Source organism: Pelobates fuscus, chromosome 1, assembly GCF_036172605.1.
Source record: "Pelobates fuscus isolate aPelFus1 chromosome 1, aPelFus1.pri, whole genome shotgun sequence".
Lineage (NCBI taxonomy): Eukaryota > Metazoa > Chordata > Amphibia > Anura > Pelobatidae > Pelobates > Pelobates fuscus.
This window is the reverse complement of record NC_086317.1, coordinates 446,769,475-446,783,302: the sequence shown is the minus strand read 5'-3', so window position 1 is coordinate 446,783,302 and position 13,828 is coordinate 446,769,475. Positions and strand designations below refer to the sequence as shown.

General features: G+C 36.8%; 1 protein-coding gene across 2 annotated transcripts in view; it reads right to left on the bottom strand.

Moving 5' to 3' along the window:
• The window catches only part of CWF19L2 (CWF19 like cell cycle control factor 2), a 196,169-nt gene that overhangs the window by 113,402 nt on the left and 68,939 nt on the right, over positions 1-13,828 (bottom strand). The gene's annotated exons all lie outside the window — the stretch shown is intronic.

The following is a 13,828-nucleotide window of genomic DNA, read 5'->3' as shown; positions in this document are numbered from 1 at the left end:
TTTCTAGAACTTAAAGTTCAACCAGTGTTGCCATCTGACAAGTATAAAACAAAAACATATCTTATACACAAAGGTTTACGCTTTCAGACAATCTGCACATGCCTCATATCTGAAAGGGAACCATAACTGAAACTGGTATAATAACGGAACCTACCCTGGGGTAAGTGTAAGGCACAAGGAATAGGAGTAAAAGGCAGGGGGTGAGAGAAATCAGGATCCTGGTAAGAAAATATTGCTACCATGTTACTACAGAAGATAGTGTGTCATTAGATTTATGACACCTTTCTATCAGACCATCTACGTCACCCAAGGCAAATCTAACAAGAACACGAGGTACCCTGAAACCCATTTAATACCATAAGTTAACTAGATATGATAGAAAAAGGTGTATCTGGCCTCAAGATCTACTGCCAGCAGTAATCTACTAGGAAAACAATGTTACTCATCAACTTGTTACCAAACATTTTACTGAACACCACAATAGCAACATTCTTCCAACTTTGTCTTTGTTTTTTTTTTTAATAAATCTGACAATGCTCCTTTCCTCATTAAATGCAGTGGATGCCTCCTAAATCTGTTCTATTTCATTATAAATAAACCTGGCAAACATTGCAACTGGGATTTCAGAGCTATCCTTGGGTTTTGTATTATTTTGATTGACAAGTTCTGTGATGTCCACAACACCCTAAAGTTTACTGAACCAACATTGTTAACGGGACCGGGCCATAAATCGATATTAAACAGGGTTAATTGTTTTTTTGCCTGGAATTATTATCTCAAGAGGAAACTGTTAAAGGCTTACCACAGGCTGATTAAAAAAAAAACAGATACTCCCCTCCCTTGGTTTAATTACATTCTTAGACAAGATATTCTGTGACGCATTTGCTTAAAAGCAAAACTGATTAAAAGTTTGCAGGCAATATAACAATTCATGAAAATACAACGTACTAATGAAAAATAAACAAAACGATTAAAATATGGCTATGCAGTCTGAGTAACGCATGCATGTCGATGATCCTTCTGTCTATCCCTTTGCTGTAACGAGAGTAATATTCTATGCGGATATGGATGAAGACATCGCTCCTATCAAATAAACTTTTAACACATGTGCTACATCTGTCCGTGTGAACATGCGCCAGCTAATCAGCATCTTTTCACTAACATGAGAGCAATACGAGCTCTAAAAGCCTCTTGCGATGCATGTAGCCTTCTTTTCCTTTCTTCTACTCGGAACTTGGCCTGTTCTGAGATATTGCGTGTTACCTTCTGTGCTGACCTCTGGCGTGTTTCTGATTATCTGGTTCTTCTCTTCTTCTGAGCTATTGTCCTAAGCTTGCTCTCTCCTACCTGTGGTGCTTGCTGCCAAGCATTATGCAACATTTCTCATAGAAACAGGACTGGAATGCTAATGTGTCAGCTTCCGGACGCCCTAATTTCAAAATCAGTAAATAAAGGAAAACCTTGCGTCTTTCTCAGAAACATATCACAATGCAGATAAGCCATAATTCCAATTAGTTTGATTTAAGCATCACCAACATTTTACTTGACTGTTCCTTTAATATTTAAACTGGAAAGGGAATGACAAAAAAACATGGCATAATATTTTATATATTCATTTCTTCTGGTTTCAAGCTGCTCTTCGAGGTATAGTTAAAATGTTCTATTTATGATAATCTAGGTAGCACTCAATTCTAATAGATCACAGGTCATATACAATGGAGCATTATAGTAAGAAAAGGGGGAAATGTGCACTTTTTATTTGGGTGGGTTTGGTGAAAACTTAAAAATGATATTAAAAAGCCTATTCAAATATGAAGAAAATTGCACAAAGATGGACAAATAAATGTCATCGATAGACGGCTTCCATCTCCGCATTACAATGATAGCGCCTTGAATGGATGAATGGAGACGGACAAGGGAAAAGGTAGTGTAACAACAGTAAGAATGAACACAGACAATAAGTGCAGGGAAACTGGAAATATCAGATTGAAATTATAACAATAATAACAACAACAAAAAAGTATTTAATAACCAATTATCCTCTCCATTGGATTTGTGTGGTTTGATTTCCCACAAGCTTCGTGTTATAAACAAAAGACATGATGCACAAGCTTAGAAAGAGAGAAAAAAAAATGTTTTTTGTTCTGTGTATAATTAATCTCATTTTTGTTTTAGATAAGACGTCTAATTACTTTTTTTTCCTGGTGTAATGATTCAAACGAGACACTTAGGGCAATGCAACAGTTGCATGTGTAGAATAGAAATTAATCTCTAAAACTAAAAGCTATTTTTGTATATTGTATTCATACAGGGCTATCAAATTGGGAGCCCTTTTTAAGTTATTATATAGAATAGGCATTTACAGCACACAATTCTTTTATTGTCTAACAAACGTACCTGGTATTTTACATTTTGCATTTGAGTAAAAAGGTGGAATAGTTATTATTTACATAGCGCCAAATTCCACAGCGCTTTACAATAAGTGGACGAACAGACATGTAGTCGTAACCAGACAAGTTGGGCACATAGGAACAGAGGGATTGAGGGCCCTGCTCAATGAGCTTACATGCTAGAGGGAGTGGGGTAATGTGACACAAAAGGTAAGGATATATGTTACAAAAAGACAAAAGTGGAGACCACCCAGAATACGTATAATGAATAAAATACACAAGGACAACCTGGTGAGGGTCCAATTCCCTAGAATGGGATCTGTGTGAAAATGAAAAACACTTTCATAGCGTAAAAAAGTAAATATCAATGGTGTTTAAAGTGAGATTAGAAATGCACTCACAAACAAACGGTTATTCAGGCCTTTCACCCTCTATGGGGTAATAAGATGAGCACAGAGGTCCTCCAGCACGATATATGTGGAAAAAAATGCAATATAGTGAAGAATGTTTAGAAATATATAAATTCACATTTATTCATTGCACTTACAAATTTTCAGCATAAAAAAGGCATCTCTTCATAAACATATGGAACTCCTAGTGATGGTAATCGAGTATCCACAGTCCAGAGTCAGGAAAAAGATACAGCATACAAATAAAATTGAATAAAAACAATAGTACATAAGTACATAAGAAGTGTGGTGATATCCAACGCGTTTCGTCCTGTTGAATGACGGACTTCTTCAGGGATAATAGTAGATCCACTTCTGAGGGTTTTTGTACCCTTCAACATCATTTTCTTAATCCGGTACAGCTGTTTACAGGCATGCGGTTCACTGTGAAACGCAGAAATCCGGCGCGAATACAGGAGGCTTCTCCAACAGTTCCGGGTAGTAGTGCGCATGCGCGTAATGTCCGCGCATGCGTCTATTGAAAAGACCACTGCCTGTGGGGGACAAAAAGCATAGGAAGGCGAAAAACGCCTGAGAACCAAACCGAACCCCTATTGCTACAGATTCTGATGAAGTGGAGGAGTTGCCGAAAATATTACATCATACAAATTAATTATACATATTAAATATATCTCTCCTAACAGAATATATGCACACATATGTACATGTAGGCACAGAATAAGATGCATAATATGGATGGTACATATATATATATATACAGCCATATGTAAACATAAATTAACATAAATTAATACATGAAGATGGATTCAAATCCAATTGATATAAACCCACTTGGAGGGACATATAGCCCCATAATGAATTAATTAGTATACAAAAATACTGGATGTGATTATTATTATAGAATTATTATGTGTAAGGTAAAAAGTTAAAAGTAAAGCTCAATTAAAGAGCCATGTATACCCATCATATATTGTTGGTATACAAGAAAAAAGGTATAAATTAAATTGGTTGGAGATTGGATTAGTTAAAGAGCTTCTTTATACGTGAATTAAGGAATGTATTATTATTTTATTCATAGTGAGGAATAAATATACTTAAAGAATATAAAGGTATATTCTATATATTTACATATAGGCTAATATATACATATAAACATATAAACAACGAAAATAGAGAAAAATAATGACATCTAGTTATAGATATTTGGACAACAAAGAGAACCCTTAAGGAAATGATTAGATGAGACCCTGTAAATCTATTTCTTGGTTAAGTCCCATATTCAAGGTTTTTAGATTAAAAATCCACCAAGCTTCCTTCCTGATTAGTTCCTGTAATTTATCTCCCCCACTCCATCCTGATTGAACCAAGTCTATTCCATAAACTTGCAGAGTATTCCAAGAGAATGAGGGGCAGGAATTGCAGTGTCTTGGTACACTGTGGTCAGTTTTATTTTTGCGTATGTTGTTATGGTGTTCCAATATTCTGATGTGTAACTTTCTGGATGTACGTCCGACATATTGAGCACCACAACCGCATTGCAGTAAATAGATTACAAAAATAGAGGAACAATGAATATAATTTTTTATTTTGTATGTTTTTTTCGTGTATGTACCAGTGAAATCTTGGATTTTCCTTTTAAGATGTGTACAGGTAGAACAATGGCCACAGCTGTAAAACCCTTGTACTTGGGTCTTAAAAAAGGGGTTACAGGGAGGAGTGGTGGGTAATAGACTGGGTGCCAATTTGTTCTTTAGATTGCTAGATTTTTTGTAGATTACTGTGGGTAAATTTGGTAATACATCTTTTAGGATCTCATCTCTCTTTAAGATGTACCAATGCTTCTTAAGGATTTGTTCTACCTGTCTAGCTTGAGAATTGTATTGTGTAACGAACGCAAATTCAAATTTGCTTTTAGTATCATTTTTGTTACTCTTATTTTTTCCTATATCTGTACTGTCACTTATCTCCTTATTTCTGTTTTTCCATTTGAACCTATTTTTGATTTTTTGCTCAGCTGTTAGTAGTTCCAGACCCTCTTCATTTTTGTTAGTCAATAGTAGTGATCTATCAGAATTTAATACTTCAGATTTAGAAGTCTCCATTTTTTTCACATTGTATCCTTTATCAGCATATCTTTGTTGTACAATCTTAGATTGTTCTAGGAACATATGGTTGTCTGTACAGTTCCTTCTGAGCCGGGTAAATTGGCTCTTAGGAATGTTTGAGAGCCAAGGAGGATAGTGAGTACTGGAGTACTCGATAGCTGTATTACAGTCTGTGGGCTTAAAATACGTCTTAGTTTTTAGTTTGTTTTGTTCTACATATATAGTTAAATCCAAGAAATTAATAGTGGAATCACTGGATGTGGAAGTAAATTTTAAATTATAATCATTCTCGTTAACTTGACCCAAAAATAAATCAAGGTCTTCTATAGAACCATCCCAGATGATTAAGACATCATCGATGAAGCGCCGCCACAGGACCAGACCACACCCACCTCGTTCCGCCAACTCGATGTGCCGACGCTCCCAATGGGACACATACAAGTTGGCGAAACTGGGGGCGAATTTAGTTCCCATGGCAACGCCGCACCGCTGGAGAAAAAACTGACCATTGAACCAGAAGAAGTTTTTGGCGAGTACAAATTGGATACAACTCATCAGAAACTCGATCTGGGCATCCTCTAAGACTTGTGGTGATCTAAGGGTATCTTGGATACAAGCAATACCTTTCGCATGGGGTATGTTAGAATATAGGGCTGTTATGTCTGCTGTCGCTAGGATATACGAAGATTTCCACTCTATGGATTGTAAATCTTGCAAAATATGCCTGGTGTCTTTAATGAAAGTATGATGTAATGGAACATACGGCTTTAAAAATAAATCCACATATTCTGATAATTTGCATGACAGGGAATTGATTCCACTGATAATGGGACGTCCTGGTGGTTTTTGTGTGTTCTTGTGAATTTTTGGCAAAAAATAAAAAACTGCCACTTTGCAATTTGGGTTGAATAAGTATTTAAACTCATCCTGGTTTATGATGTTGTTGTTTAGACCGGTGGACAGTAATGTGTGTAATTCTGCCAAAAATTCAGAAGAAGTATTTTTATCCAAAATTTGGTATGTGGTAACGTCATGTAAGATATTATAGGCTTCCTGTAAATAGTAGGTTTTATTCATAATAACAATCCCTCCTCCCTTGTCAGCTTCTTTTATAACCAAATTGTGATTTTCTGTAAGGGTAGTAAGAGCTAGTTTTTCTTTTTTGGTGAGATTAGGTTTAAATTTTCTATCCACCATTTTGTTTAAATCTTCCTGTACCAGGTCATTGAATACCTCCAGGAATTTTCCTTTAGCTGCCCATGGGAAAAAATTGGATTTGGGTTTTAAAGAGGTATGAAAAATTTTTGATTCTATATCGAGTGCCTTGTTCTCTATATTCGGGTCTAAAGGAGTATTGCTGTGACAAGGCTCTGATTTTATCAAATTTATTTCCTTACTTCTAAAGAATCTTTTTAATGTTAATTTTCTTAGAAATTTCTGGTTATCTAAATACAGGTTAAAAGGATTACAGTTGGAAGACGGGGCAAAATTCAAGCCTTTCTTTAATAATGACAGTTCTTGTGGTGAAAGGGATATGTCAGAAAGATTAAAAATGCCTTCAAACTGGTTTAATTCTGTCTGTGTGAGAGGTGGAGTGGAGGATCCTCCTCCTCCACCTCCAAATGTGGCCTTTTCTTTGTGGGAGATTTTAGATGTTGAAATCTGTTTTGAGTGTGTATGGAAAACTGGGTTGTGTATGGTTTTTGGTTTGGCTCCTTGCCTAAAAAAACTTCCTGGTTGTTTTTAGAATATCTAGAATGATTGGGAGAATAGTTACCTATTGTTCGTGTGGGGTATTTTTTATACTGTATAGGATTGACATTGCTATGTGAGTTTTTTCTGAATAGAGGCTTGGAGAATGAATTAGAATTAGAGTTGGAAAAACGTCTTATGTCTGGTCTTTTTGGATGGGGATCTTGGGATCTAGAATTAAATTGATTTTTGTACGGGTATCTAGAGTGCCCATGTTCAGGTTTTTGCCTAGGCCAGTTTCTTTGATTGCCTTTTTGGTAATCATCCTGATCCCTCCTAAACTTGGTGGATTTAGTATTTGAGATTTTATCATCAACGGCTTTAATTTTTTCTTTTAAAATTGCATAGTTGTTTTCTACTGCTTTTAATTCTACATGCATAGAGAGTTCGTTTTCTATTTTATTGATTTCCTCCTCTAGTGCTTTCAGAGATCTTTTTTGGTAATTAATTAGACCAGTCATGTATTTTTTTGAGCATTCATCATTGGCATTATGCCAGTCCTGCATTAATAATTCATCCTCTAGGCCAAAAGCAGGCATTTTAAGTATTCTTAGACCCCGTGGGATGATATCGTAAGCTAAATATTGTTCTAAGGATGTGATTTCCCACCATTTGCGAGTTTCTTTCTCTAATAGACGTTCTAATTGGATAAATTTGTGGTTTAGGGAACTGTCTATAGATTTGTTCTCCCCTCTGAATAAGGTATCAATCCTTAATTTTCTGTCATGTCTCATCTCATCATAGACATTTTGTGCGGCCATAACAATAGTGATATACAATAGTGAAGTGATCAAATAATGAAACAAAGAAATAAAGTATATACACTAAGAGAAAACACGTATACTGAGATAGTTCCAGGTGAACTTCACAGCCACCTGTGGAAATATGTTACAAAAAGACAAAAGTGGAGACCACCCAGAATACGTATAATGAATAAAATACACAAGGACAACCTGGTGAGGGTCCAATTCCCTAGAATGGGATCTGTGTGAAAATGAAAAACACTTTCATAGCGTAAAAAAGTAAATATCAATGGTGTTTAAAGTGAGATTAGAAATGCACTCACAAACAAACGGTTATTCAGGCCTTTCACCCTCTCAGGGGTAATAAGATGAGCACAGAGGTCCTCCAGCACGATATATGTGGAAAAAAATGCAATATAGTGAAGAATGTTTAGAAATATATAAATTCACATTTATTCATTGCACTTACAAATTTTCAGCATAAAAAAGGCATCTCTCCATAAACATATGGAACTCCTAGTGATGGTAATCAAGTATCCACAGTCCAGAGTCAGGAAAAAGATACAGCATACAAATAAAATTGAATAAAAACAATAGTACATAAGTACATAAGAAGTGTGGTGATATCCAACGCGTTTCGTCCTGTTGAATGACGGACTTCTTCAGGGATAATAGTAGATCCACTTCTGAGGGTTTTTGTACCCTTCAACATCATTTTCTTAATCCGGTACAGCTGTTTACAGGCATGCGGTTCACTGTGAAACGCAGAAATCCGGCGCGAATACAGGAGGCTTCTCCAACGGTGCGGCGTCGCCATGGGAACTAAATTCGCCCCCAGTTTCGCCAACTTGTATGTGTCCCATTGGGAGCGTCGGCACATCGAGTTGGCGGAACAAGGTGGGTGTGGTCTGGTCCTGTGGCGGCGCTTCATCGATGATGTCTTAATCATCTGGGATGGTTCTATAGAAGACCTTGATTTATTTTTGGGTCAAGTTAACGAGAATGATTATAATTTAAAATTTACTTCCACATCCAGTGATTCCACTATTAATTTCTTGGATTTAACTATATATGTAGAACAAAACAAACTAAAAACTAAGACGTATTTTAAGCCCACAGACTGTAATACAGCTATCGAGTACTCCAGTACTCACTATCCTCCTTGGCTCTCAAACATTCCTAAGAGCCAATTTACCCGGCTCAGAAGGAACTGTACAGACAACCATATGTTCCTAGAACAATCTAAGATTGTACAACAAAGATATGCTGATAAAGGATACAATGTGAAAAAAATGGAGACTTCTAAATCTGAAGTATTAAATTCTGATAGATCACTACTATTGACTAACAAAAATGAAGAGGGTCTGGAACTACTAACAGCTGAGCAAAAAATCAAAAATAGGTTCAAATGGAAAAACAGAAATAAGGAGATAAGTGACAGTACAGATATAGGAAAAAATAAGAGTAACAAAAATGATACTAAAAGCAAATTTGAATTTGCGTTCGTTACACAATACAATTCTCAAGCTAGACAGGTAGAACAAATCCTTAAGAAGCATTGGTACATCTTAAAGAGAGATGAGATCCTAAAAGATGTATTACCAAATTTACCCACAGTAATCTACAAAAAATCTAGCAATCTAAAGAACAAATTGGCACCCAGTCTATTACCCACCACTCCTCCCTGTAACCCCTTTTTTAAGACCCAAGTACAAGGGTTTTACAGCTGTGGCCATTGTTCTACCTGTACACATCTTAAAAGGAAAATCCAAGATTTCACTGGTACATACACGAAAAAAACATACAAAATAAAAAATTATATTCATTGTTCCTCTATTTTTGTAATCTATTTACTGCAATGCGGTTGTGGTGCTCAATATGTCGGACGTACATCCAGAAAGTTACACATCAGAATATTGGAACACCATAACAACATACGCAAAAATAAAACTGACCACAGTGTACCAAGACACTGCAATTCCTGCCCCTCATTCTCTTGGAATACTCTGCAAGTTTATGGAATAGACTTGGTTCAATCAGGATGGAGAGGGGGAGATAAATTACAGGAACTAATCAGGAAGGAAGCTTGGTGGATTTTTAATCTAAAAACCTTGAATATGGGACTTAACCAAGAAATAGATTTACAGGGTCTCATCTAATCATTTCCTTAAGGGTTCTCTTTGTTGTCCAAATATCTATAACTAGATGTCATTATTTTTCTCTATTTTCGTTGTTTATATGTTTATATGTATATATTAGCCTATATGTAAATATATAGAATATACCTTTATATTCTTTAAGTATATTTATTCCTCACTATGAATAAAATAATAATACATTCCTTAATTCACGTATAAAGAAGCTCTTTAACTAATCCAATCTCCAACCAATTTAATTTATACCTTTTTTCTTGTATACCAACAATATATGATGGGTATACATGGCTCTTTAATTGAGCTTTACTTTTAACTTTTTACCTTACACATAATAATTCTATAATAATAATCACATCCAGTATTTTTGTATACTAATTAATTCATTATGGGGCTATATGTCCCTCCAAGTGGGTTTATATCAATTGGATTTGAATCCATCTTCATGTATTAATTTATGTTAATTTATGTTTACATATGGCTGTATATATATATATATGTACCATCCATATTATGCATCTTATTCTGTGCCTACATGTACATATGTGTGCATATATTCTGTTAGGAGAGATATATTTAATATGTATAATTAATTTGTATGATGTAATATTTTCGGCAACTCCTCCACTTCATCAGAATCTGTAGCAATAGGGGTTCGGTTTGGTTCTCAGGCGTTTTTCGCCTTCCTATGCTTTTTGTCCCCCACAGGCAGTGGTCTTTTCAATAGACGCATGCGCGGACATTACGCGCATGCGCACTACTACCCGGAACTGTTGGAGAAGCCTCCTGTATTCGCGCCGGATTTCTGCGTTTCACAGTGAACCGCATGCCTGTAAACAGCTGTACCGGATTAAGAAAATGATGTTGAAGGGTACAAAAACCCTCAGAAGTGGATCTACTATTATCCCTGAAGAAGTCCGTCATTCAACAGGACGAAACGCGTTGGATATCACCACACTTCTTATGTACTTATGTACTATTGTTTTTATTCAATTTTATTTGTATGCTGTATCTTTTTCCTGACTCTGGACTGTGGATACTCGATTACCATCACTAGGAGTTCCATATGTTTATGGAGAGATGCCTTTTTTATGCTGAAAATTTGTAAGTGCAATGAATAAATGTGAATTTATATATTTCTAAACATTCTTCACTATATTGCATTTTTTTCCACATATATCGTGCTGGAGGACCTCTGTGCTCATCTTATTACCCCTGAGAGGGTGAAAGGCCTGAATAACCGTTTGTTTGTGAGTGCATTTCTAATCTCACTTTAAACACCATTGATATTTACTTTTTTACGCTATGAAAGTGTTTTTCATTTTCACACAGATCCCATTCTAGGGAATTGGACCCTCACCAGGTTGTCCTTGTGTATTTTATTCATTATACGTATTCTGGGTGGTCTCCACTTTTGTCTTTTTGTAACATATTTCCACAGGTGGCTGTGAAGTTCACCTGGAACTATCTCAGTATACGTGTTTTCTCTTAGTGTATATACTTTATTTCTTTGTTTCAAAAGGTAAGGATAGTATTAGACTAACTAGAAAAGCTACAATTTCTGGAGCCCAAAGTGCTTCAGTTACATTAAAACATACATTTATAAAAACATGAGCAGGTGTACAAAAGGCCCTGTCTATGACATCACTAGCTGCTCCAGCCTGGCACAGGTCAGAGTATTCAAACGGTCGTATTTTAAAAACTATACATCCTACAGCGAAGAGCTTTATATTGTGAGAATCACAAGACACATACCTACATTTTGATGCATAGTATGTCTCTGAAGTATTAGAAATGAAGGCACAGTTGCAGTTTAGAAATTGCCCTTCAAGTTTGACTTGGCTAGAGTGGAGTTTCAATGAATTTCAATGGACGGCGTGAGTTGCAAACAAATGGTCATATTGTGAAAACTATCCGGACTATGGCTTAGCCGTGGACATTTTTAGTGACAGCAGGGATAGCTGAACGTTTTGATATACGATTTGTGTAGGCTTGAAAATGAGGGAGTGGTGGCAGTTTAGAAATCATGTCCTGATATTTCAGCTTTTGCCAGCTCCCACTCTAGTTTTGAACATTTTGCCATTCATTCCTATGGGACCAATTTCACCACAAGAACGACGATATTCTGTGAACCATTCGGCGAAACGTTCCACAAAGTAATAGCAATCCGATCAGGAACAATCCGCACGTTTCGGTATATTACTGTCTATGTAGTGTAAAAACTGTGGGAGGAGTTAGGGTGGCAAATTTGGCTATATTAAGAAGAAGAATAATATATATGTGAGATAACATTAAGTGGTCTTGCTATGCAAGAACACTTAACTAGAAAAGCTACAATTTCTGGGGAAATTGTGTGACGTGTTCTTGCCTCCACCAGTAGTCTACAACTGGAGTGGGCGGAGTAACTGGGTGGAGTGGTTTGAGTAACTGTTGTGTGGTTGGAGTGGCTGGAGTAACTGTGGAAAGGTTGGACTGGGCAGAGTAACTTTATGAAACATTGATTAGCTGTATTGTTGTAACATTGTATGTTACTGTTTTTCTGTTACAGGTATAACGAATTGAATAACATGGAAAAATATTTATTAAATGTGATAGTGCTCACTTTTGTGTTATGAAAACTGTAGGAATGACAGCAGTTTAGAGAATGTGTTTCATCTAGCAGCCTCTGTGTTCCGGAACACTCTGCTGGCTGCTTTCACACCTGGGTTCCTATGGCAACTCACTCTACTGCATGGGCAGAGAAGAGCGGTTAAAAACAAACTGCTCCAAACTGCTCACTTCACTGGTGGTTGCCATCTTCAAACGGTCAGAGTTTAAAAACTATACATCCTACAGCGAAGAGCTTTATATTGTGAGAATCACAAGACCCAGACCTACAATTTGCATAGTATGTTTCTGAAATATTAAAAATGAAGGCACAGTCGCAGTTTAGAAATTGCCCTTCAAATTTGAGGTGGCTGGAGTGGAGTTTCAATGAATGTCAATGGACGTGTGAGTGGCAAACAAATGGTCATATTGTGAAAACTATCAGGACTATGGCTTAGCTGTGGACATTTTTAGTGGCAGCAGGAATAGCTGAACGTTTTGATATAAGATTTGTGTAGGTGTGCTTAAAAACAAGGGAGTGGTGGCAGTTTTGAAATCATGTCCTGATTTTTCATTTCACAACTATATTTCGTGAACCATTCAGCGAAACGTTCCACAAAGTAATAGCACACCGATCGGGAACAATCCACACATTTCGGTATATTACTGTCTATGTAGTGTAAAAACTGTGGGAGGAGTTAGGGTGGTACATTTGGCTATAATAATAATAATAATAATATATATGTGAGATAATAGTAAGTGGTCTTGCCATGCAAGAACGCTTAATGACAGTTGCAAAAGAAGAATCAGTCGGGAGCTATTAACAGTTTAATTGATACGCTTTTATGAAGAAGTGGGTTTTTAATGATTTGTTGAAGGAGTAGAGACTGGGTGAGCATCTAATGAAGGAGGGAAATGAGTTCCACAGGAATGGTGCAGCCCTCGAGAAGTCTTGAAGGCGAGCATCAGAGGTGGGAGTACGGACAGAAGATAGACGTAAGTCTTCAGCAGATCATAAGGGCCTAGACGGGACATACTTATGTATTAGGGAGGATACATAGGTGGGAGCAGCATTATGTAGAGATTTGAAAGCAAGAACCAGAATTTTAAATTGAGCCCTACATCTTACAGGAAGCCAATATAGGGACTGACAGAAGGGTGAGGCGTGGGAGGTACGGGCGGAAAGGAAGAGGAGCCTCGCCGCCGCATTCATTATGGACTGTAATAGCGCAAGTTGGGAGCACGTAAGACCACTGAGAAGCGGATTACAGTAGTCAAGGCGAGAAAGGACAATGGAATGGACAAGCACATTAGTCGCATCTGGCGTTAAGTACGGTCGGATGCACGCAACGTTTTTGAGATGGAAACGACACGATTTGGTGAAGGACTGAACATGAGGCTTGAAAGAGAGGTCGGAGTCAAAGAGAACACCTAGGCAGCGAGCCTGCGTGGTGGAGCTGATGGTAGCACCGTTGATTAATTATAGTCCATAGTTCATTAATTATACAGTTTACATATATCTTTGCTAAAGATACTTCTTGGACCATAATTTATGCAGAAAAACAGAAGACCTTATGGTACTTAAACTGTCCCTTTAAGGGGTTCAATTTGTAAACCAGGATGATTGATGCTCTAACTCCTCTCTTTCTAAACACTTTAAGACTGGAACCTGACTTATAAAAAAGACCA